Source organism: Taudactylus pleione, unplaced genomic scaffold (genome assembly GCF_031769625.1).
Source record: "Taudactylus pleione unplaced genomic scaffold, aTauple2 ptg000021l, whole genome shotgun sequence".
NCBI classification, from domain to species: domain Eukaryota; kingdom Metazoa; phylum Chordata; class Amphibia; order Anura; family Myobatrachidae; genus Taudactylus; species Taudactylus pleione.
Genome location: NW_028284423.1, coordinates 16,052,501 through 16,077,917, shown reverse-complemented (window position 1 = coordinate 16,077,917; position 25,417 = coordinate 16,052,501). Strand labels below are relative to the sequence as shown.

The 25,417-nt window shown below is 31.8% G+C and overlaps 17 non-coding genes across 17 annotated transcripts; all 17 read right to left on the bottom strand.

Annotated features, from left to right (window-relative positions):
• Window positions 1-103: 103 nt before the first annotated feature.
• TRNAC-GCA (transfer RNA cysteine (anticodon GCA)) lies at window positions 104-175 on the bottom strand. The gene has a single exon. It is a non-coding gene; the product is annotated as a tRNA-Cys (tRNA).
• A 1,327-nt stretch (window positions 176-1,502) lies between these two features.
• On the bottom strand, window positions 1,503-1,574 carry TRNAC-GCA (transfer RNA cysteine (anticodon GCA)). Its single transcript has one exon. It is a non-coding gene; the product is annotated as a tRNA-Cys (tRNA).
• Window positions 1,575-3,265: 1,691 nt separating this feature from the next.
• On the bottom strand, window positions 3,266-3,337 carry TRNAC-GCA (transfer RNA cysteine (anticodon GCA)). Its single transcript has one exon. It is a non-coding gene; the product is annotated as a tRNA-Cys (tRNA).
• A 1,690-nt stretch (window positions 3,338-5,027) lies between these two features.
• Window positions 5,028-5,099, bottom strand: TRNAC-GCA (transfer RNA cysteine (anticodon GCA)). The gene has a single exon. It is a non-coding gene; the product is annotated as a tRNA-Cys (tRNA).
• Window positions 5,100-6,426: 1,327 nt separating this feature from the next.
• Window positions 6,427-6,498, bottom strand: TRNAC-GCA (transfer RNA cysteine (anticodon GCA)). The gene has a single exon. It is a non-coding gene; the product is annotated as a tRNA-Cys (tRNA).
• Window positions 6,499-7,824: 1,326 nt separating this feature from the next.
• TRNAC-GCA (transfer RNA cysteine (anticodon GCA)) lies at window positions 7,825-7,896 on the bottom strand. The gene has a single exon. It is a non-coding gene; the product is annotated as a tRNA-Cys (tRNA).
• Window positions 7,897-9,222: 1,326 nt separating this feature from the next.
• TRNAC-GCA (transfer RNA cysteine (anticodon GCA)) lies at window positions 9,223-9,294 on the bottom strand. The gene has a single exon. It is a non-coding gene; the product is annotated as a tRNA-Cys (tRNA).
• A 1,690-nt stretch (window positions 9,295-10,984) lies between these two features.
• On the bottom strand, window positions 10,985-11,056 carry TRNAC-GCA (transfer RNA cysteine (anticodon GCA)). Its single transcript has one exon. It is a non-coding gene; the product is annotated as a tRNA-Cys (tRNA).
• Window positions 11,057-12,383: 1,327 nt separating this feature from the next.
• TRNAC-GCA (transfer RNA cysteine (anticodon GCA)) lies at window positions 12,384-12,455 on the bottom strand. The gene has a single exon. It is a non-coding gene; the product is annotated as a tRNA-Cys (tRNA).
• Window positions 12,456-13,781: 1,326 nt separating this feature from the next.
• Window positions 13,782-13,853, bottom strand: TRNAC-GCA (transfer RNA cysteine (anticodon GCA)). Its single transcript has one exon. It is a non-coding gene; the product is annotated as a tRNA-Cys (tRNA).
• A 1,690-nt stretch (window positions 13,854-15,543) lies between these two features.
• Window positions 15,544-15,615, bottom strand: TRNAC-GCA (transfer RNA cysteine (anticodon GCA)). Its single transcript has one exon. It is a non-coding gene; the product is annotated as a tRNA-Cys (tRNA).
• A 1,326-nt stretch (window positions 15,616-16,941) lies between these two features.
• Window positions 16,942-17,013, bottom strand: TRNAC-GCA (transfer RNA cysteine (anticodon GCA)). Its single transcript has one exon. It is a non-coding gene; the product is annotated as a tRNA-Cys (tRNA).
• Window positions 17,014-18,703: 1,690 nt separating this feature from the next.
• On the bottom strand, window positions 18,704-18,775 carry TRNAC-GCA (transfer RNA cysteine (anticodon GCA)). The gene has a single exon. It is a non-coding gene; the product is annotated as a tRNA-Cys (tRNA).
• Window positions 18,776-20,465: 1,690 nt separating this feature from the next.
• On the bottom strand, window positions 20,466-20,537 carry TRNAC-GCA (transfer RNA cysteine (anticodon GCA)). The gene has a single exon. It is a non-coding gene; the product is annotated as a tRNA-Cys (tRNA).
• Window positions 20,538-21,320: 783 nt separating this feature from the next.
• TRNAC-GCA (transfer RNA cysteine (anticodon GCA)) lies at window positions 21,321-21,392 on the bottom strand. Its single transcript has one exon. It is a non-coding gene; the product is annotated as a tRNA-Cys (tRNA).
• A 1,690-nt stretch (window positions 21,393-23,082) lies between these two features.
• On the bottom strand, window positions 23,083-23,154 carry TRNAC-GCA (transfer RNA cysteine (anticodon GCA)). Its single transcript has one exon. It is a non-coding gene; the product is annotated as a tRNA-Cys (tRNA).
• Window positions 23,155-24,843: 1,689 nt separating this feature from the next.
• On the bottom strand, window positions 24,844-24,915 carry TRNAC-GCA (transfer RNA cysteine (anticodon GCA)). The gene has a single exon. It is a non-coding gene; the product is annotated as a tRNA-Cys (tRNA).
• Between the last annotated feature and the right edge of the window lie 502 nt (window positions 24,916-25,417).

The window sequence follows — 25,417 nt, the reverse complement described above, 5'->3', positions numbered from 1 at the left end:
GTTTTCTTGCTCTTACTTGTGTTAGCTTTTCCTGTACTTGACTTTCAAACTAGCTGTAAACTGCAAATTGATTCAGTACCTTTACACATTAAAAGCTAGGTAAAGGGGGCACCTGGATTTGAACCAGGGACCTCTCGATCTGCAGTTGAATGCTCTACCACTGAGCTATACCCCCAATTGCGTACAAGATTTTAAAAACATTCACATTGCAGTCAGAAAGTATAGGTGTTTGTACTATATATGTTGTCTTATAGGATAAAAAATTAATATGTATATTTATGGTGATGCTTTGGAGTTATTAATCTGGGCTTGATTGCAGAGTTCGCTTAGATGTAAGCTGTGAGCATGCTCAAAAGGGAAATTTGATCATCTAAAGCTCCAATTTGGTCAGTTATAGTGACATCAGGACATATTGTGACTTTATATTTTGGGAGACCAAACAGAACTAAGAATGCTCAAATTCTTAGTAACAAACCTATATAAATTATTTCAAAAAGTAGCTGACAACAGTATATTATTGCTAATAAAATAGGACATTTTGATTTTTGGGCTTGTGGTCTCAGATGTTCAAAATTAATGTTTGATGCATAAACTCGAATGGCCTAGTTGCAAAATCAGTCTGAGATCAACTCCCAAATTTAACAACAGTTCCAGAATACTGCAATGTAATTGCTTAATTATTCCTTATTTAATTATCAAAGAGGGTGAGTATTAAAGTACACATGTTTCATGTTCAGTTATATTATACTATTCTAAATATATTACTATAGAAAGGACAGAAATTAAATTGAGGTTCTGGAACTGTTGGTGGGATTAGGGATTGAACTCAGACTGATATTGCAATAAGGCTTCTCCTACTTCTTCGTTTTTAACCATTTGGGAAAGAAAGTACTTTTTTAAGAGAAACTAGGTAGGTCCTTTATATTTGCCTTCTATAAATTATAGATTTCTGTAAAAATCTCTATAAAAAAAATAAAAACTGCCAATCTAACTGTGCAATCAGGAAGTTTATAATGTTAAAGTATCACTATTTAAGTGATCCTTTTCCTTATTTAATTATCAATGAGGATGAGTATTAAAGTACACATGTTTCATGTTCAGTTATATTATACTATACTAAATATATTACTATAGAAAGGACAGAAATTAAATTGAGGTTCTGGAACTGTTGGTGGGATTAGGGATTGAACTCAGACTGATATTGCAATAAGGCTTCTCCTACTTCTTCATTTTTAACCATTTCGGATAGAGAGTACTATTTTAAGAGAAACTAGGTAGGTACTTTATATTTGCCTTCTATAAATTATAGATTTCTGTTAAAATCTCTGTCAAAAAAATGAAATCTACCACTCTAACTGTGCTATCAGGAAGTATATAATGTTAAAGATTCACTTTTTTTTATTTCTTGCTCTTACTTGTGTTAGCTTTTCCTGTACTTGAGTTTCAAACTAGCTGTAAACTGCAAATTGATTCAGTACCTTTACACATTAAAAGCTAGGTAAAGGGGGCACCTGGATTTGAACCAGGGACCTCTTGATCTGCAGTTGAATGCTCTACCACTGAGCTATACCCCCTATTGTGTACAAGATTTTAAAAACATTCACATTGCAGTCAGAAAGTATAGGTGTTTGTACTATATATGTTGTCTTATAGGATAAAAAATTAATATGTATATTTATGGTGATGCTTTTGGAGTTATTAATCTGGGCTTGATTGCAGAGTTCACATAGGTGTAAGCTGTGAGCATGCTCAAAAAGGAACTTTGATCATCTAAAGCTCCAATTTCGTCAGTAATAGTGACATCAGGACATATTGTGACTTTAAATTTTGGGAGGCCAAACAGAACTAAGAAAATACAAATTCTTAGCAATAAACCTATATAAATTATTTCAAAAAGAAGCTGACAACAGTATATTATTGCTAATAAAATAGGACATTTTGATTTTTGGGCTTGAGGGCTCAGATGTTCAAAATTAATGTTTGATGCATAAACTCGAATGGTCTAGTTGCAAAATTAGTCTGAGATTAACCCCCAATTACAACAACAGTTCCAGAACACTGCAATACAATTGCCTAATAATTCCTTATTTAATTATCAGAGAGGGTGAGTATTAAAGTACACATGTTTCATGTTCAGTTATATTATACTATTCTAAATATATTACTATAGAAAGGACAGAAATTAAATTGAGGTTCTGGAACTGTTGGTGGGATTAGGGATTGAACTCAGACTGATATTGCAATAAGAGTTCTCCTACTTTTTCAGTTTAACCATTTGGGAAAGAAAGTACTTTTTAAAGAGAAACTAGGTAGGTCCTTTATATTTGCCTTCTATAAATTATAGTTTTCTTTAAAAATCGCTTTCAAATAAATGAAATCTGCCACTCTAACTGTGCTATCAGGAAGAGTATAATGTTAAAGTATCATTATTTAAGTGATGCTTTTCCTAATTTAATAATCAATGAGGTTGAGTTTTAAAGTACACATGTTTCATGTTCAGTTATATTATACTATTCTAAATATATTACTATAGAAAGGACAGAAATTAAATCGAGGTTCTGGAACTGTTGGTGGGATTAGGGATTGAACTCAGACTGATATTGCAATAAGGCTTCTCCTACTTCTTCGTTTTTAACCATTTGGGAAAGAAAGTACTTTTTTAAGAGAAACTAGGTAGGTCCTTTATATTTGCCTTCTATAAATTATAGATTTCTGTATAAATCTCTTTCAAAAAAATGAATTCTGCCGGTCTAACTGTGCTATCAGGAAGTTTATAATGTTAAAGTATCACTATTTAAGTGATGCTTTTCCTTATTTAATTATCAATGAGGGTGAGTATTAAAGTACACATGTTTCATGTTCAGTTATATTATACTATTCTACATATATTACTATAGAAAGGACAGAAATTAAATCGAGGTTCTGGAACTGTTGGTGGGATTAGGGATTGAACTCAGACTGATATTGCAATTAGGCTTCTCCTACTTCTTCATTTTTAACCATTTGTGAAAGAAAGTACTTTTTTAAGAGAAACTAGGTAGGTCCTTTATATTTGCCTTCTATAAATTATAGATTTCTGTATAAATCTCTATCAAATAAATGAAATCTACCACTCTAACTGTGCTATCAGGAAGTATATAATGTTAAAGTTTCACTTTTTTTGTTTTCTTGCTCTTACTTGTGTTAGCTTTTCCTGTACTTGACTTTCAAACTAGCTGTAAACTGCAAATTGATTCAGTACCTTTACACATTAAAAGCTAGGTAAAGGAGGCACCTGGATTTGAACCAGGGACCTCTCAATCTGCAGTTGAATGCTCTACCACTGAGCTATACCCCCAATTGCGTACAAGATTTTAAAAACATTCACATTGCAGTCAGAAAGTATAGGTGTTTGTACTATATATGTTGTCTTATAGGATAAAAAATTAATATGTATATTTATGGTGATGCTTTGGAGTTATTAATCTGGGCTTGATTGCAGAGTTCACATAGGTGTAAGCTGTGAGCATGCTCAAAAAGGAACTTTGATCATCTAAAGCTCCAATTTCGTCAGTAATAGTGACATCAGGACATATTGTGACTTTAAATTTTGGGAGGCCAAACAGAACTAAGAAAATACAAATTCTTAGCAATAAACCTATATAAATTATTTCAAAAAGTAGCTGACAACAGTATATTATTGCTAATAAAATAGGACATTTTGATTTTTGGGCTTGAGGGCTCAGATGTTCAAAATTAATGTTTGATGCATAAACTCGAATGGCCTAGTTGCAAAATTAGTCTGAGATTAACCCCCAATTACAACAACAGTTCCAGAACACTGCAATACAATTGCCTAATAATTCCTTATTTAATTATCAGAGAGGGTGAGTATTAAAGTACACATGTTTCATGTTCAGTTATATTATACTATTCTAAATATATTACTATAGAAAGGACAGAAATTAAATTGAGGTTCTGGAACTGTTGGTGGGATTAGGGATTGAACTCAGACTGATATTGCAATAAGAGTTCTCCTACTTTTTCAGTTTAACCATTTGGGAAAGAAAGTACTTTTTAAAGAGAAACTAGGTAGGTCCTTTATATTTGCCTTCTATAAATTATAGTTTTCTTTAAAAATCGCTTTCAAATAAATGAAATCTGCCACTCTAACTGTGCTATCAGGAAGAGTATAATGTTAAAGTATAATTATTTAAGTGATGCTTTTCCTAATTTAATTATCAATGAGGGTGAGTTTTAAAGTACACATGTTTCATGTTCAGTTATATTATACTATTCTAAATATATTACTATAGAAAGGACAGAAATTAAATCGAGGTTCTGGAACTGTTGGTGGGATTAGGGATTGAACTCAGACTGATATTGCAAAAAGGCTTCTCCTACTTCTTCGTTTTTAACCATTTGGGAAAGAAAGTACTTTTTTAAGAGAAACTAGGTAGGTCCTTTATATTTGCCTTCTATAAATTATAGATTTCTGTATAAATCTCTTTCAAAAAAATGAAATCTGCCGGTCTAACTGTGCTATCAGGAAGTTTATAATGTTAAAGTATCACTATTTAAGTGATGCTTTTCCTTATTTAATTATCAATGAGGGTGAGTATTAAAGTACACATGTTTCATGTTCAGTTATATTATACTATTCTACATATATTACTATAGAAAGGACAGAAATTAAATCGAGGTTCTGGAACTGTTGGTGGGATTAGGGATTGAACTCAGACTGATATTGCAATTAGCCTTCTCCTACTTCTTCATTTTTAACCATTTGGGAAAGAAAGTACATTTTTAAGAGAAACTAGGTAGGTCCTTTATATTTGCCTTCTATAAATTATAGATTTCTGTATAAATCTCTATCAAATAAATGAAATCTACCACTCTAACTGTGCTATCAGGAAGTATATAATGTTAAAGTTTCACTTTTTTTGTTTTCTTGCTCTTACTTGTGTTAGCTTTTCCTGTACTTGACTTTCAAACTAGCTGTAAACTGCAAATTGATTCAGTACCTTTACACATTAAAAGCTAGGTAAAGGGGGCACCTGGATTTGAACCAGGGACCTCTCGATCTGCAGTTGAATGCTCTACCACTGAGCTATACCCCCAATTGCGTACAAGATTTTAAAAACATTCACATTGCAGTCAGAAAGTATAGGTGTTTGTACTATATATGTTGTCTTATAGGATAAAAAATTAATATGTATATTTATGGTGATGCTTTGGAGTTATTAATCTGGGCTTGATTGCAGAGTTCGCTTAGATGTAAGCTGTGAGCATGCTCAAAAGGGAAATTTGATCATCTAAAGCTCCAATTTGGTCAGTTATAGTGACATCAGGACATATTGTGACTTTATATTTTGGGAGACCAAACAGAACTAAGAAAGCTCAAATTCTTAGTAACAAACCTATATAAATTATTTCAAAAAGTAGCTGACAACAGTATATTATTGCTAATAAAATAGGACATTTTGATTTTTGGGCTTGTGGTCTCAGATGTTCAAAATTAATGTTTGATGCATAAACTCGAATGGCCTAGTTGCAAAATCAGTCTGAGATCAACTCCCAAATTTAACAACAGTTCCAGAATACTGCAATGTAATTGCTTAATTATTCCTTATTTAATTATCAAAGAGGGTGAGTATTAAAGTACACATGTTTCATGTTCAGTTATATTATACTATTCTAAATATATTACTATAGAAAGGACAGAAATTAAATTGAGGTTCTGGAACTGTTGGTGGGATTAGGGATTGAACTCAGACTGATATTGCAATAAGGCTTCTCCTACTTCTTCGTTTTTAACCATTTGGGAAAGAAAGTACTTTTTTAAGAGAAACTAGGTAGGTCCTTTATATTTGCCTTCTATAAATTATAGATTTCTGTATAAATCTCTATCAAAAAAATGAAATCTGCCACTCTAACTGTGCTATCAGGAAGTTTATAATGTTAAAGTATCACTCTTTAAGTGATGCCTTTCCTTATTTAATTATCAATGAGGGTGAGTATTAAAGTACACATGTTTCATGTTCAGTTATATTATACTATTCTACATATATTACTATAGAAAGGACAGAAATTAAATTGAGGTTCTGGAACTGTTGGTGGGATTAGGGATTGAACTCAGAACGATATTGCAATAAGGCTTCTCCTACTTCTTCATTTTTAACCATTTCAGAAAGAGAGTACTATTTTAAGAAAAACTAGGTAGGTACTTTATATTTGCCTTCTATAAATTATAGATTTCTGTTAAAATCTCTATTAAAAAAATGAAATCTACCACTATAACTGTGCTATCAGGAAGTATATAATGTTAAAGTTTCCCTTTTTTTGTTTTCTTGCTCTTACTTGTGTTAGCTTTTCCTGTACTTGAGTTTCAAACTAGCTGTAAACTGCAAATTGATTCAGTACCTTTACACATTAAAAGCTAGGTAAAGGGGGCACCTGGATTTGAACCATGGACCTCTTGATCTGCAGTCGAATGCTCTACCACTGAGCTATACCCCCTATTGCGTACAAGATTTTAAAAACATTCACATTGCAGTCAGAAAGTATAGGTGTTTGTACTATATATGTTGTCTTATAGGATAAAAAATTAATGTGTATATTTATGGTGATGCTTTGGAGTTATTAATCTGGGCTTGATTGCAGAGTTCACATAAGTGTAAGCTGTGAGCATGCTCAAAAAGGAACTTTGATCATCTAAAGCTCCAATTTCGTCAGTAATAGTGACATCAGGACATATTGTGACTTTAAATTTTGGGAGGCCAAACAGAACTAAGAAAATACAAATTCTTAGCAATAAACCTATATAAATTATTTCAAAAAGTAGCTGACAACAGTATATTATTGCTAATAAAATAGGACATTTTGATTTTTGGGCTTGTGGGCTCAGGTGTTCAAAAATAATGTTTGATGCATAAACTCGAATGGCCTAGTTGCAAAATTAGTCTGAGATTAACCCCCAATTATAACAACAGTTCCAGAACACTGCAATATAATTGCTTAATAATTCCTTATTTAATTATCAAAGAGGGTGAGTATTAAAGTACACATGTTTCATGTTCAGTTATATTATACTATTCTAAATATATTACTATAGAAAGGACAGAAATTAAATTGAGGTTCTGGAACTGATGGTGGGATTAGGGATTGAACTCAGACTGATATTGCAATAAGGCTTCTCCTACTTCTTCAGTTTAACCATTTGGGAAAGAAAGTACTTTTTTAAGAGAAACTAGGTAGGTCCTTTATATTTGCCTTCTATAAATTATAGATTTCTGTAAAAATCTCTATAAAAAAAATAAAAACTGCCAATCTAACTGTGCAATCAGGAAGTTTATAATGTTAAAGTATCACTATTTAAGTGATGCTTTTCCTTATTTAATTATCAATGAGGGTGAGTATTAAAGTACACATGTTTCATGTTCAGTTATATTATACTATTCTAAATATATTACTATAGAAAGGACAGAAATTAAATTGAGGTTCTGGAACTGTTGGTGGGATTAGGGATTGAACTCAGACTGATATTGCAATAAGGCTTCTCCTACTTCTTCATTTTTAACCATTTCGGATAGAGAGTACTATTTTAAGAGAAACTAGGTAGGTACTTTATATTTGCCTTCTATAAATTATAGATTTCTGTTAAAATCTCTGTCAAAAAAATGAAATCTACCACTCTAACTGTGCTATCAGGAAGTATATAATGTTAAAGATTCACTTTTATTTATTTCTTGCTCTTACTTGTGTTAGCTTTTCCTGTACTTGAGTTTCAAACTAGCTGTAAACTGCAAATTGATTCAGTACCTTTACACATTAAAAGCTAGGTAAAGGGGGCACCTGGATTTGAACCAGGAACCTCTCAATCTGCAATCAAATGCTCTACCTCTGAGCTATTCCCCCAATTGCGTTCAAGATTTGAAAAACATTCACATTGTAGTCAAAAAGTATAGGTGTTTGTACTATATATGTTGTCTTATAGGATAAAAAATTAATATGTATATTTATGGTGATGCTTTGGAGTTATTAATCTGGGCTTGATTGCAGAGTTCGCATAGATGTAAGCTGTGAGCATGCTCAAAAGGGAACTTTGATCATCTAAAGCTCCAATTTGGTCAGTTATAGTGACATCAGGACATATTGTGACTTTATATTTTGGGAGACCAAACAGAACTAAGAAAGCTCAAATTCTTAGTAACAAACCTATATAAATTATTTCAAAAAGTAGCTGACAACAGTATATTATTGCTAATAAAATAGGACATTTTGATTTTTGGGCTTGTGGTCTCAGATGTTCAAAATTAATGTTTGATGCATAAACTCGAATGGCCTAGTTGCAAAATCAGTCTGAGATCAACCCCCAAATTTAACAACAGTTCCAGAATACTGCAATGTAATTGCTTAATTATTCCTTATTTAATTATCAAAGAGGGTGAGTATTAAAGTACACATGTTTCATGTTCAGTTATATTATACTATTCTAAATATATTACTATAGAAAGGACAGAAATTAAATTGAGGTTCTGGAACTGTTGGTGGGATTAGGGATTGAACTCAGACTGATATTGCAATAAGAGTTCTCCTACTTTTTCAGTTTAACCATTTGGGAAAGAAAGTACTTTTTAAAGAGAAACTAGGTAGGTCCTTTATATTTGCCTTCTATAAATTATAGTTTTCTTTAAAAATCGCTTTCAAATAAATGAAATCTGCCACTCTAACTGTGCTATCAGGAAGAGTATAATGTTAAAGTATCATTATTTAAGTGATGCTTTTCCTAATTTAATTATCAATGAGGGTGAGTTTTAAAGTACACATGTTTCATGTTCAGTTATATTATACTATTCTAAATATATTACTATAGAAAGGACAGAAATTAAATCGAGGTTCTGGAACTGTTGGTGGGATTAGGGATTGAACTCAGACTGATATTGCAATAAGGCTTCTCCTACTTCTTCGTTTTTAACCATTTGGGAAAGAAAGTACTTTTTTAAGAGAAACTAGGTAGGTCCTTTATATTTGCCTTCTATAAATTATAGATTTCTGTATAAATCTCTATCAAATAAATGAAATCTACCACTCTAACTGTGCTATCAGGAAGTATATAATGTTAAAGTTTCACTTTTTTTGTTTTCTTGCTCTTACTTGTGTTAGCTTTTCCTGTACTTGACTTTCAAACTAGCTGTAAACTGCAAATTGATTCAGTACCTTTACACATTAAAAGCTAGGTAAAGGAGGCACCTGGATTTGAACCAGGGACCTCTCGATCTGCAGTTGAATGCTCTACCACTGAGCTATACCCCCAATTGCGTACAAGATTTTAAAAACATTCACATTGCAGTCAGAAAGTATAGGTGTTTGTACTATATATGTTGTCTTATAGGATAAAAAATTAATATGTATATTTATGGTGATGCTTTGGAGTTATTAATCTGGGCTTGATTGCAGAGTTCACATAGGTGTAAGCTGTGAGCATGCTCAAAAAGGAACTTTGATCATCTAAAGCTCCAATTTCGTCAGTAATAGTGACATCAGGACATATTGTGACTTTAAATTTTGGGAGGCCAAACAGAACTAAGAAAATACAAATTCTTAGCAATAAACCTATATAAATTATTTCAAAAAGTAGCTGACAACAGTATATTATTGCTAATAAAATAGGACATTTTGATTTTTGGGCTTGAGGGCTCAGATGTTCAAAATTAATGTTTGATGCATAAACTCGAATGGCCTAGTTGCAAAATTAGTCTGAGATTAACCCCCAATTACAACAACAGTTCCAGAACACTGCAATACAATTGCCTAATAATTCCTTATTTAATTATCAGAGAGGGTGAGTATTAAAGTACACATGTTTCATGTTCAGTTATATTATACTATTCTAAATATATTACTATAGAAAGGACAGAAATTAAATTGAGGTTCTGGAACTGTTGGTGGGATTAGGGATTGAACTCAGACTGATATTGCAATAAGAGTTCTCCTACTTTTTCAGTTTAACCATTTGGGAAAGAAAGTACTTTTTAAAGAGAAACTAGGTAGGTCCTTTATATTTGCCTTCTATAAATTATAGTTTTCTTTAAAAATCGCTTTCAAATAAATGAAATCTGCCACTCTAACTGTGCTATCAGGAAGAGTATAATGTTAAAGTATCATTATTTAAGTGATGCTTTTCCTAATTTAATTATCAATGAGGGTGAGTTTTAAAGTACACATGTTTCATGTTCAGTTATATTATACTATTCTAAATATATTACTATAGAAAGGACAGAAATTAAATCGAGGTTCTGGAACTGTTGGTGGGATTAGGGATTGAACTCAGACTGATATTGCAAAAAGGCTTCTCCTACTTCTTCGTTTTTAACCATTTGGGAAAGAAAGTACTTTTTTAAGAGAAACTAGGTAGGTCCTTTATATTTGCCTTCTATAAATTATAGATTTCTGTATAAATCTCTTTCAAAAAAATGAAATCTGCCGGTCTAACTGTGCTATCAGGAAGTTTATAATGTTAAAGTATCACTATTTAAGTGATGCTTTTCCTTATTTAATTATCAATGAGGGTGAGTATTAAAGTACACATGTTTCATGTTCAGTTATATTATACTATTCTACATATATTACTATAGAAAGGACAGAAATTAAATCGAGGTTCTGGAACTGTTGGTGGGATTAGGGATTGAACTCAGACTGATATTGCAATTAGGCTTCTCCTACTTCTTCATTTTTAACCATTTGGGAAAGAAAGTACTTTTTTAAGAGAAACTAGGTAGGTCCTTTATATTTGCCTTCTATAAATTATAGATTTCTGTATAAATCTCTATCAAATAAATGAAATCTACCACTCTAACTGTGCTATCAGGAAGTATATAATGTTAAAGTTTCACTTTTTTTGTTTTCTTGCTCTTACTTGTGTTAGCTTTTCCTGTACTTGACTTTCAAACTAGCTGTAAACTGCAAATTGATTCAGTACCTTTACACATTAAAAGCTAGGTAAAGGGGGCACCTGGATTTGAACCAGGGACCTTTCGATCTGCAGTTGAATGCTCTACCACTGAGCTATACCCCCAATTGCGTACAAGATTTTAAAAACATTCACATTGCAGTCAGAAAGTATAGGTGTTTGTACTATATATGTTGTCTTATAGGATAAAAAATTAATATGTATATTTATGGTGATGCTTTGGAGTTATTAATCTGGGCTTGATTGCAGAGTTCGCTTAGATGTAAGCTGTGAGCATGCTCAAAAGTGAAATTTGATCATCTAAAGCTCCAATTTGGTCAGTTATAGTGACATCAGGACATATTGTGACTTTATATTTTGGGAGACCAAACAGAACTAAGAAAGCTCAAATTCTTAGTAACAAACCTATATAAATTATTTCAAAAAGTAGCTGACAACAGTATATTATTGCTAATAAAATAGGACATTTTGATTTTTGGGCTTGTGGTCTCAGATGTTCAAAATTAATGTTTGATGCATAAACTCGAATGGCCTAGTTGCAAAATCAGTCTGAGATCAACCCCCAAATTTAACAACAGTTCCAGAATACTGCAATGTAATTGCTTAATTATTCCTTATTTAATTATCAAAGAGGGTGAGTATTAAAGTACACATGTTTCATGTTCAGTTATATTATACTATTCTAAATATATTACTATAGAAAGGACAGAAATTAAATTGAGGTTCTGGAACTGTTGGTGGGATTAGGGATTGAACTCAGACTGATATTGCAATAAGGCTTCTCCTACTTCTTCGTTTTTAACCATTTGGGAAAGAAAGTACTTTTTTAAGAGAAACTAGGTAGGTCCTTTATATTTGCCTTCTATAAATTATAGATTTCTGTATAAATCTCTATCAAAAAAATAAAATCTGCCACTCTAACTGTGCTATCAGGAAGTTTATAATGTTAAAGTATCACTCTTTAAGTGATGCCTTTCCTTATTTAATTATCAATGAGGGTGAGTATTAAAGTACACATGTTTCATGTTCAGTTATATTATACTATTCTAAATATATTACTATAGAAAGGACAGAAATTAAATTGAGGTTCTGGAACTGTTGGTGGGATTAGGGATTGAACTCAGAACGATATTGCAATAAGGCTTCTCCTACTTCTTCATTTTTAACCATTTCGGAAAGAGAGTACTATTTTAAGAAAACCTAGGTAGGTACTTTATATTTGTCTTCTATAAATTATAGATTTCTGTTAAAATCTCTATTAAAAAAATGAAATCTACCACTATAACTGTGCTATCAGGAAGTATATAATGTTAAAGTTTCCCCTTTTTTGTTTTCTTGCTCTTACTTGTGTTAGCTTTTCCTGTACTTGAGTTTCAAACTAGCTGTAAACTGCAAATTGATTCAGTACCTTTACACATTAAAAGCTAGGTAAAGGGGGCACCTGGATTTGAACCATGGACCTCTCGATCTGCAGTCGAATGCTCTACCACTGAGCTATACCCCCTATTGCGTACAAGATTTTAAAAACATTCACATTGCAGTCAGAAAGTATAGGTGTTTGTACTATATATGTTGTCTTATAGGATAAAAAATTAATGTGTATATTTATGGTGATGCTTTGGAGTTATTAATCTGGGCTTGATTGCAGAGTTCACATAGGTGTAAGCTGTGAGCATGCTCAAAAAGGAACTTTGATCATCTAAAGCTCCAATTTCGTCAGTAATAGTGACATCAGGACATATTGTGACTTTAAATTTTGGGAGGCCAAACAGAACTAAGAAAATACAAATTCTTAGCAATAAACCTATATAAATTATTTCAAAAAGTAGCTGACAACAGTATATTATTGCTAATAAAATAGGACATTTTGATTTTTGGGCTTGTGGGCTCAGGTGTTCAAAAATAATGTTTGATGCATAAACTCGAATGGCCTAGTTGCAAAATTAGTCTGAGATTAACCCCCAATTATAACAACAGTTCCAGAACACTGCAATATAATTGCTTAATAATTCCTTATTTAATTATCAAAGAGGGTGAGTATTAAAGTACACATGTTTCATGTTCAGTTATATTATACTATTCTAAATATATTACTATAGAAAGGACAGAAATTAAATTGAGGTTCTGGAACTGATGGTGGGATTAGGGATTGAACTCAGACTGATATTGCAATAAGGCTTCTCCTACTTCTTCAGTTTAACCATTTGGGAAAGAAAGTACTTTTTTAAGAGAAACTAGGTAGGTCCTTTATATTTGCCTTCTATAAATTATAGATTTCTGTAAAAATCTCTATAAAAAAAATAAAAACTGCCAATCTAACTGTGCAATCAGGAAGTTTATAATGTTAAAGTATCACTATTTAAGTGATGCTTTTGCTTATTTAATTATCAATGAGGGTGAGTATTAAAGTACACATGTTTCATGTTCAGTTATATTATACTATTCTAAATATATTACTATAGAAAGGACAGAAATTAAATTGAGGTTCTGGAACTGTTGGTGGGATTAGGGATTGAACTCAGACTGATATTGCAATAAGGCTTCTCCTACTTCTTCATTTTTAACCATTTCGGATAGAGAGTACTATTTTAAGAGAAACTAGGTAGGTACTTTATATTTGCCTTCTATAAATTATAGATTTCTGTTAAAATCTCTGTCAAAAAAATGAAATCTACCACTCTAACTGTGCTATCAGGAAGTATATAATGTTAAAGATTCACTTTTTTTTATTTCTTGCTCTTACTTGTGTTAGCTTTTCCTGTACTTGAGTTTCAAACTAGCTGTAAACTGCAAATTGATTCAGTACCTTTACACATTAAAAGCTAGGTAAAGGGGGCACCTGGATTTGAACCAGGAACCTCTCAATCTGCAATCAAATGCTCTACCTCTGAGCTATTCCCCCAATTGCGTTCAAGATTTGAAAAACATTCACATTGTAGTCAAAAAGTATAGGTGTTTGTACTATATATGTTGTCTTATAGGATAAAAAATTTATATGTATATTTATGGTGATGCTTTGGAGTTATTAATCTGGGCTTGATTGCAGAGTTCGCATAGATGTAAGCTGTGAGCATGCTCAAAAGGGAACTTTGATCATCTAAAGCTCCAATTTGGTCAGTTATAGTGACATCAGGACATATTGTGACTTTATATTTTGGGAGACCAAACAGAACTAAGAAAGCTCAAATTCTTAGTAACAAACCTATATAAATTATTTCAAAAAGTAGCTGACAACAGTATATTATTGCTAATAAAATAGGACATTTTGATTTTTGGGCTTGTGGTCTCAGATGTTCAAAATTAATGTTTGATGCATAAACTCGAATGGCCTAGTTGCAAAATCAGTCTGAGATCAACCCCCAAATTTAACAACAGTTCCAGAATACTGCAATGTAATTGCTTAATTATTCCTTATTTAATTATCAAAGAGGGTGAGTATTAAAGTACACATGTTTCATGTTCAGTTATATTATACTATTCTAAATATATTACTATAGAAAGGACAGAAATTAAATTGAGGTTCTGGAACTGTTGGTGGGATTAGGGATTGAACTCAGACTGATATTGCAATAAGAGTTCTCCTACTTTTTCAGTTTAACCATTTGGGAAAGAAAGTACTTTTTAAAGAGAAACTAGGTAGGTCCTTTATATTTGCCTTCTATAAATTATAGTTTTCTTTAAAAATCGCTTTCAAATAAATGAAATCTGCCACTCTAACTGTGCTATCAGGAAGAGTATAATGTTAAAGTATCATTATTTAAGTGATGCTTTTCCTAATTTAATTATCAATGAGGGTGAGTTTTAAAGTACACATGTTTCATGTTCAGTTATATTATACTATTCTAAATATATTACTATAGAAAGGACAGAAATTAAATCGAGGTACTGGAACTGTTGGTGGGATTAGGGATTGAACTCAGACTGATATTGCAATAAGGCTTCTCCTACTTCTTCGTTTTTAACCATTTGGGAAAGAAAGTACTTTTTTAAGAGAAACTAGGTAGGTCCTTTATATTTGCCTTCTATAAATTATAGATTTCTGTATAAATCTCTTTCAAAAAAATGAAATCTGCCGGTCTAACTGTGCTATCAGGAAATTTATAATGTTAAAGTATCACTATTTAAGTGATGCTTTTCCTTATTTAATTATCAATGAGGGTGAGTATTAAAGTACACATGTTTCATGTTCAGTTATATTATACTATTCTACATATATTACTATAGAAAGGACAGAAATTAAATCGAGGTTCTGGAACTGTTGGTGGGATTAGGGATTGAACTCAGACTGATATTGCAATTAGGCTTCTCCTACTTCTTCATTTTTAACCATTTGGGAAAGAAAGTACTTTTTTAAGAGAAACTAGGTAGGTCCTTTATATTTGCCTTCTATAAATTATAGATTTCTGTATAAATCTCTATCAAATAAATGAAATCTACCACTCTAACTGTGCTATCAGGAAGTATATAATGTTAAAGTTTCACTTTTTTTGTTTTCTTACTCTTACTTGTGTTAGCTTTTCCTGTACTTGACTTTCAAACTAGCTGTAAACTGCAAATTGATTCAGTACCTTTACACATTAAAAGCTAGGTAAAGGGGGCACCTGGATTTGAACCAGGGACCTCTCGATCTGCAGTTGAATGCTCTACCACTGAGCTATTCCCCCAATTGCGTACAAGATTTTAAAAACATTCACATTGCAGTCAGAAAGTATAGGTGTTTGTACTATATATGTTGTCTTATAGGATAAAAAATTAATATGTATATTTATGGTGATGCTTTGGAGTTATTAATCTGAGCTTGATTGCAGAGTTCACATAGGTGTAAGCTGTGAGCATGCTCAAAAAGGAACTTTGATCATCTAAAGCTCCAATTTCGTCAGTAATAGTGACATCAGGACATATTGTGACTTTAAATTTTGGGAGGCCAAACAGAACTAAGAAAATACAAATTCTTAGCAATAAACCTATATAAATTATTTCAAAAAGTAGCTGACAACAGTATATTATTGCTAATAAAATAGGACATTTTGATTTTTGGGCTTGTGGTCTCAGATGTTCAAAATTAATGTTTGATGCATAAACTCGAATGGCCTAGTTGCAAAATCAGTCTGAGATCAACCCCCAAATTTAACAACAGTTCCAGAATACTGCAATGTAATTGCTTAATTATTCCTTATTTAATTATCAAAGAGGGTGAGTATTAAAGTACACATGTTTCATGTTCAGTTATATTATACTATTCTAAATATATTACTATAGAAAGGACAGAAATTAAATTGAGGTTCTGGAACTGATGGTGGGATTAGGGATTGAACTCAGACTGATATTGCAATAAGGCTTCTCCTACTTCTTCAGTTTAACCATTTGGGAAAGAAAGTACTTTTTTAAGAGAAACTAGGTAGGTCCTTTATATTTGCCTTCTATAAATTATAGATTTCTGTAAAAATCTCTATAAAAAAAATAAAAACTGCCAATCTAACTGTGCAATCAGGAAGTTTATAATGTTAAAGTATCACTATTTAAGTGATGCTTTTCCTTATTTAATTATCAATGAGGGTGAGTATTAAAGTACACATGTTTCATGTTCAGTTATATTTTACTATTCTAAATATATTACTATAGAAAGGACAGAAATTAAATTGAGGTTCTGGAACTGTTGGTGGGATTAGGGATTGAACTCAGACTGATATTGCAATAAGGCTTCTCCTACTTCTTCATTTTTAACCATTTCGGATAGAGAGTACTATTTTAAGAGAAACTAGGTAGGTACTTTATATTTGCCTTCTATAAATTATAGATTTCTGTTAAAATCTCTGTCAAAAAAATGAAATCTACCACTCTAACTGTGCTATCAGGAAGTATATAATGTTAAAGATTCACTTTTTTTTATTTCTTGCTCTTACTTGTGTTAGCTTTTCCTGTACTTGAGTTTCAAACTAGCTGTAAACTGCAAATTGATTCAGTACCTTTACACATTAAAAGCTAGGTAAAGGGGGCACCTGGATTTGAACCAGGAACCTCTCAATCTGCAATCAAATGCTCTACCTCTGAGCTATTCCCCCAATTGCGTTCAAGATTTGAAAAACATTCACATTGTAGTCAAAAAGTATAGGTGTTTGTACTATATATGTTGTCTTATAGGATAAAAAATTAATATGTATATTTATGGTGATGCTTTGGAGTTATTAATCTGGGCTTGATTGCAGAGTTCGCATAGATGTAAGCTGTGAGCATGCTCAAAAGGGAACTTTGATCATCTAAAGCTCCAATTTGGTCAGTTATAGTGACATCAGGACATATTGTGACTTTATATTTTGGGAGACCAAACAGAACTAAGAAAGCTCAAATTCTTAGTAACAAACCTATATAAATTATTTCAAAAAGTAGCTGACAACAGTATATTATTGCTAATAAAATAGGACATTTTGATTTTTGGGCTTGTGGTCTCAGATGTTCAAAATTAATGTTTGATGCATAAACTCGAATGGCCTAGTTGCAAAATCAGTCTGAGATCAACCCCCAAATTTAACAACAGTTCCAGAATACTGCAATGTAATTGCTTAATTATTCCTTATTTAATTATCAAAGAGGGTGAGTATTAAAGTACACATGTTTCATGTTCAGTTATATTATACTATTCTAAATATATTACTATAGAAAGGACAGAAATTAAATTGAGGTTCTGGAACTGTTGGTGGGATTAGGGATTGAACTCAGACTGATATTGCAATAAGAGTTCTCCTACTTTTTCAGTTTAACCATTTGGGAAAGAAAGTACTTTTTAAAGAGAAACTAGGTAGGTCCTTTATATTTGCCTTCTATAAATTATAGTTTTCTTTAAAAATCGCTTTCAAATAAATGAAATCTGCCACTCTAACTGTGCTATCAGGAAGAGTATAATGTTAAAGTATCATTATTTAAGTGATGCTTTTCCTAATTTAATTATCAATGAGGGTGAGTTTTAAAGTACACATGTTTCATGTTCAGTTATATTATACTATTCTAAATATATTACTATAGAAAGGACAGAAATTAAATCGAGGTTCTGGAACTGTTGGTGGGATTAGGGATTGAACTCAGACTGATATTGCAATAAGGCTTCTCCTACTTCTTCGTTTTTAACCATTTGGGAAAGAAAGTACTTTTTTAAGAGAAACTAGGTAGGTCCTTTATATTTGCCTTCTATAAATTATAGATTTCTGTATAAATCTCTTTCAAAAAAATGAAATCTGCCGGTCTAACTGTGCTATCAGGAAATTTATAATGTTAAAGTATCACTATTTAAGTGATGCTTTTCCTTATTTAATTATCAATGAGGGTGAGTATTAAAGTACACATGTTTCATGTTCAGTTATATTATACTATTCTACATATATTACTATAGAAAGGACAGAAATTAAATCGAGGTTCTGGAACTGTTGGTGGGATTAGGGATTGAACTCAGACTGATATTGCAATTAGGCTTCTCCTACTTCTTCATTTTTAACCATTTGGGAAAGAAAGTACTTTTTTAAGAGAAACTAGGTAGGTCCTTTATATTTGCCTTCTATAAATTATAGATTTCTGTATAAATCTCTATCAAATAAATGAAATCTACCACTCTAACTGTGCTATCAGGAAGTATATAATGTTAAAGTTTCACTTTTTTTGTTTTCTTGCTCTTACTTGTGTTAGCTTTTCCTGTACTTGACTTTCAAACTAGCTGTAAACTGCAAATTGATTCAGTACCTTTACACATTAAAAGCTAGGTAAAGGGGGCACCTGGATTTGAACCAGGGACCTCTCGATCTGCAGTTGAATGCTCTACCACTGAGCTATTCCCCCAATTGCGTACAAGATTTTAAAAACATTCACATTGCAGTCAGAAAGTATAGGTGTTTGTACTATATATGTTGTCTTATAGGATAAAAAATTAATATGTATATTTATGGTGATGCTTTGGAGTTATTAATCTGAGCTTGATTGCAGAGTTCACATAGGTGTAAGCTGTGAGCATGCTCAAAAAGGAACTTTGATCATCTAAAGCTCCAATTTCGTCAGTAATAGTGACATCAGGACATATTGTGACTTTAAATTTTGGGAGGCCAAACAGAACTAAGAAAATACAAATTCTTAGCAATAAACCTATATAAATTATTTCAAAAAGTAGCTGACAACAGTATATTATTGCTAATAAAATAGGACATTTTGATTTTTGGGCTTGAGGGCTCAGATGTTCAAAATTAATGTTTGATGCATAAACTCGAATGGCCTAGTTGCAAAATTAGTCTGAGATTAACCCCCAATTACAACAACAGTTCCAGAACACTGCAATACAATTGCCTAATAATTCCTTATTTAATTATCAGAGAGGGTGAGTATTAAAGTACACATGTTTCATGTTCAGTTATATTATACTATTCTAAATATATTACTATAGAAAGGACAGAAATTAAATTGAGGTTCTGGAACTGTTGGTGGGATTAGGGATTGAACTCAGACTGATATTGCAATAAGAGTTCTCCTACTTTTTCAGTTTAACCATTTGGGAAAGAAAGTACTTTTTAAAGAGAAACTAGGTAGGTCCTTTATATTTGCCTTCTATAAATTATAGTTTTCTTTAAAAATCGCTTTCAAATAAATGAAATCTGCCACTCTAACTGTGCTATCAGGAAGAGTATAATGTTAAAGTATCATTATTTAAGTGATGCTTTTCCTAATTTAATTATCAATGAGGGTGAGTTTTAAAGTACACATGTTTCATGTTCAGTTATATTATACTATTCTAAATATATTACTATAGAAAGGACAGAAATTAAATCGAGGTTCTGGAACTGTTGGTGGGATTAGGGATTGAACTCAGACTGATATTGCAATAAGGCTTCTCCTACTTCTTCGTTTTTAACCATTTGGGAAAGAAAGTACTTTTTTAAGAGAAACTAGGTAGGTCCTTTATATTTGCCTTCTATAAATTATAGATTTCTGTATAAATCTCTTTCAAAAAAATGAAATCTGCCGGTCTAACTGTGCTATCAGGAAGTTTATAATGTTAAAGTATCACTATTTAAGTGATGCTTTTCCTTATTTAATTATCAATGAGGGTGAGTATTAAAGTACACATGTTTCATGTTCAGTTATATTATACTATTCTACATATATTACTATAGAAAGGACAGAAATTAAATCGAGGTTCTGGAACTGTTGGTGGGATTAGGGATTGAACTCAGACTGATATTGCAATTAGGCTTCTCCTACTTCTTCATTTTTAACCATTTGGGAAAGAAAGTACTTTTTTAAGAGAAACTAGGTAGGTCCTTTATATTTGCCTTCTATAAATTATAGATTTCTGTATAAATCTCTATCAAATAAATGAAATCTACCACTCTAACTGTGCTATCAGGAAGTATATAATGTTAAAGTTTCACTTTTTTTGTTTTCTTGCTCTTACTTGTGTTAGCTTTTCCTGTACTTGACTTTCAAACTAGCTGTAAACTGCAAATTGATTCAGTACCTTTACACATTAAAAGCTAGGTAAAGGGGGCACCTGGATTTGAACCAGGGACCTCTCGATCTGCAGTTGAATGCTCTACCACTGAGCTATACCCCCAATTGCGTACAAGCTTTTAAAAACATTCACATTGCAGTCAGAAAGTATAGGTGTTTGTACTATATATGTTGTCTTATAGGATAAAAAATTAATATGTATATTTATGGTGATGCTTTGGAGTTATTAATCTGGGCTTGATTGCAGAGTTCACATAGGTGTAAGCTGTGAGCATGCTCAAAAAGGAACTTTGATCATCTAAAGCTCCAATTTCATCAGTAATAGTGACATCAGGACATATTGTGACTTTAAATTTTGGGAGGCCAAACAAAACTAAGAAAATACAAATTCTTAGCAATAAACCTATATAAATTATTTCAAAAAGAAGCTGACAACAGTATATTATTGCTAATAAAATAGGACATTTTGATTTTTGGGCTTGTGGGCTCAGGTGTTCAAAAATAATGTTTGATACATAAACTCGAATGGCCTAGTTGCAAAATTAGTCTGAGATTAACCCCCAATTACAACAACAGTTCCAGAACACTGCAATATAATTGCTTAATAATTCCTTATTTAATTATCAAAGATAGAGAGTACTATTTTAAGAGAAACTAGGTAGGTACTTTATATTTGCCTTCTATAAATTATAGATTTCTGTTAAAATCTCTGTCAAAAAAATGAAATCTACCACTCTAACTGTGCTATCAGGAAGTATATAATGTTAAAGATTCACTTTTTTTTATTTCTTGCTCTTACTTGTGTTAGCTTTTCCTGTACTTGAGTTTCAAACTAGCTGTAAACTGCAAATTGATTCAGTACCTTTACACATTAAAAGCTAGGTAAAGGGGGCACCTGGATTTGAACCAGGGACCTCTTGATCTGCAGTTGAATGCTCTACCACTGAGCTATACCCCCTATTGCATACAAGATTTTAAAAACATTCACATTGCAGTCAGAAAGTATAGGTGTTTGTACTATATATGTTGTCTTATAGGATAAAAAATTAATATGTATATTTATGGTGATGCTTTGGAGTTATTAATCTGGGCTTGATTGCAGAGTTCACATAGGTGTAAGCTGTGAGCATGCTCAAAAAGGAACTTTGAACATCTAAAGCTCCAATTTCGTCAGTAATAGTGACATCAGGACATATTGTGACTTTAAATTTTGGGAGGCCAAACAGAACTAAGAAAATACAAATTCTTAGCAATAAACCTATATAAATTATTTCAAAAAGTAGCTGACAACAGTATATTATTGCTAATAAAATAGGACATTTTGATTTTTGGGCTTGAGGGCTCAGATGTTCAAAATTAATGTTTGATGCATAAAATCAAATGGCCTAGTTGCAAAATTAGTCTGAGATTAACCCCCAATTACAACAACAGTTCCAGAACACTGCAATACAATTGCCTAATAATTCCTTATTTAATTATCAGAGAGGGTGAGTATTAAAGTACACATGTTTCATGTTCAGTTATATTATACTATTCTAAATATATTACTATAGAAAGGACAGAAATTAAATTGAGGTTCTGGAACTGTTGGTGGGATTAGGGATTGAACTCAGACTGATATTGCAATAAGAGTTCTCCTACTTTTTCAGTTTAACCATTTGGTAAAGAAAGTACTTATTAAAGAGAAACTAGGTAGGTCCTTTATATTTGCCTTCTATAAATTATAGTTTTCTTTAAAAATCGCTTTCAAATAAATGAAATCTGCCACTCTAACTGTGCTATCAGGAAGAGTATAATGTTAAAGTATCATTATTTAAGTGATGCTTTTCCTAATTTAATTATCAATGAGGGTGAGTTTTAAAGTACACATGTTTCATGTTCAGTTATATTATACTATTCTAAATATATTACTATAGAAAGGACAGAAATTAAATCGAGGTTCTGGAACTGTTGGTGGGATTAGGGATTGAACTCAGACTGATATTGCAATAAGGCTTCTCCTACTTCTTCGTTTTTAACCATTTGGGAAAGAAAATACTTTTTTAAGAGAAACTAGGTAGGTGCTTTATATTTGCCTTCTATAAATTATAGATTTCTGTATAAATCTCTTTCAAAAAAATGAAATCTGCCGGTCTAACTGTGCTATCAGGAAGTTTATAATGTTAAAGTATCACTATTTAAGTGATGCTTTTCCTTATTTAATTATCAATGAGGGTGAGTATTAAAGTACACATGTTTCATGTTCAGTTATATTATACTATTCTAAATATATTACTATAGAAAGGACAGAAATTAAATTGAGGTTCTGGAACAGTTGGTGCGATTAGGGATTGAACTCAAACTGATATTGCAATAAGGCTTCTCCTACTTCTTCATTTTTAACCATTTCGGAAAGAAAGTACTATTTTAAGAGAATCTAGGTAAGTACTTTATATTTGCCTTCTATAAATTATAGATTTCTGTTAAAATCTCTATCAAAAAAATGAAATCTACCACTCTAACTGTGCTATCAGGAAGTATATAATGTTAAAGTTTCACTTTTTTTGTTTTCTTGCTCTTACTTGTGTTAGCTTTTCCTGTACTTGAGTTTCAAACTAGCTGTAAACTTCAAATTGATTCAGTACCTTTACACATTAAAAGCTAGGTAAAGGGGGCACCTGGATTTGAACCATGGACCTCTTGATCTGCAGTCGAATGCTCTACCACTGAGCTATTCCCCCTATTGCGTACAAGATTTTAAAAACATTCACATTGCAGTCAGAAAGTATAGGTGTTTGTACTATATATGTTGTCTTATAGGATAAAAAATTAATATGTATATTTATGGTGATGCTTTGGAGTTATTAATCTGGGCTTGATTGCAGAGTTCACATAGGTGTAAGCTGTGAGCATGCTCAAAAAGGAACTTTGATCATCTAAAGCTCCAATTTCATCAGTAATAGTGACATCAGGACATATTGTGACTTTAAATTTTCGGAGGCCAAACAGAACTAAGAAAATACAAATTCTTAGCAATAAACCTATATAAATTATTTCAAAAAGAAGCTGACAACAGTATATTATTGCTAATAAAATAGGACATTTTTATTTTGGGGCTTGTGGGCTCAGGTGTTCAAAAATAATGTTTGATGCATAAACTCGAATGGCCTAGTTGCAAAATTAGTCTGAGATTAACCCCCAATTATAACAACTGTTCCAGAACACTGCAATATAATTGCTTAATAATTCCTTATTTAATTATCAAAGAGGGTGAGTATTAAAGTACCCATGTTTCATGTTCAGTTATATTATACTATTCTAAATATATTACTATAGAAAGGACAGAAATTAAATAGAGGTTCTGGAACTGATGGTGGGATTAGGGATTGAACTCAGACTGATATTGCAATAAGGCTTCTCCTTCTTCTTCAGTTTAACCATTTGGGAAAGAAAGTACTTTTTTAAGAGAAACTAGGTAGGTCCTTTATATTTGCCTTCTATAAATTATAGATTTCTGTAAAAATCTCTATAAAAAAAATAAAAACTGCCAATCTAACTGTGCAATCAGGAAGTTTATAATGTTAAAGTATCACTATTTCAGTGATGCTTTTCCTTATTTAATTATCAATGAGGGTGAGTTTTAAAGTACACATGTTTCATGTTCAGTTATATTATACTATTGTAAATATATTACTATAGAAAGGACAGAAATTAAATCGAAGTTCTGGAACTGTTGGTGGGATTAGGGATTGAACTCAGACTGATATTGCAATAGGGCTTCTCCTACTTCTTCGTTTTTAATCATTTGGGAAAGAAAGTACTTTTTTAAGAGAAACTAGGTAGGTGCTTTATATTTGCCTTCTATAAATTATAGATTTCTGTATAAATCTCTTTCAAAAAAATGAAATCTGCCGGTCTAACTGTGCTATCAGGAAGTTTATAATGTTAAAGTATCACTATTTAAGTGATGCTTTTCCTTATTTAATTATCAATGAGGGTGAGTATTAAAGTACACATGTTTCATGTTCAGTTATATTATACTATTCTAAATATATTACTATAGAAAGGACAGAAATTAAATTGAGGTTCTGGAACTGTTGGTGGGATTAGGGATTGAACTCAGACTGATATTGCAATAAGGCTTCTCCTACTTCTTCATTTTTAACCATTTCGGAAAGAAAGTACTATTTTAAGAGAATCTAGGTAAGTACTTTATATTTGCCTTCTATAAATTATAGATTTCTGTTAAAATCTCTATCAAAAAAATGAAATCTACCACTCTAACTGTGCTATCAGGAAGTATATAATGTTAAAGTTTCACTTTTTTGTTTTCTTGCTCTTACTTGTGTTAGCTTTTCCTGTACTTGAGTTTCAAACTAGCTGTAAACTGCAAATTGATTCAGTACCTTTACACATTAAAAGCTAGGTAAAGGGGGCACCTGGATTTGAACCATGGACCTCTCGATCTGCAGTCGAATGCTCTACCACTGAGCTATACCCACTATTGCATACAATATTTTAAAAACATTCACATTGCAGTCAGAAAGTATAGGTGTTTGTACTATATATGTTGTCTTATAGGTTAAAAAATTAATATGTATATTTATGGTGATGCTTTGGAGTTATTAATCTGGGCTTGATTGCAGAGTTCACATAGGTGTAAGCTGTGAGCATGCTCAAAAAGGAACTTTGATCATCTAAAGCTCCAATTTCGTCAGTAATAGTGACATCAGGACATATTGTGACTTTAAATTTTGGGAGGCCAAACAGAACTAAGAAAATACAAATTATTAGCAATAAACCTATATAAATTATTTCAAAAAGTAGCTGACAACAGTATATTATTGCTAATAAAATAGGACATTTTGATTTTTGGGCTTGAGGGCTCAGATGTTCAAAATTAATGTTTGATGCATAAACTCGAATGGCCTAGTTGCAAAATTAGTCTGAGATTAACCCCCAAATACAACAACAGTTCCAGAACACTGCAATACAATTGCCTAA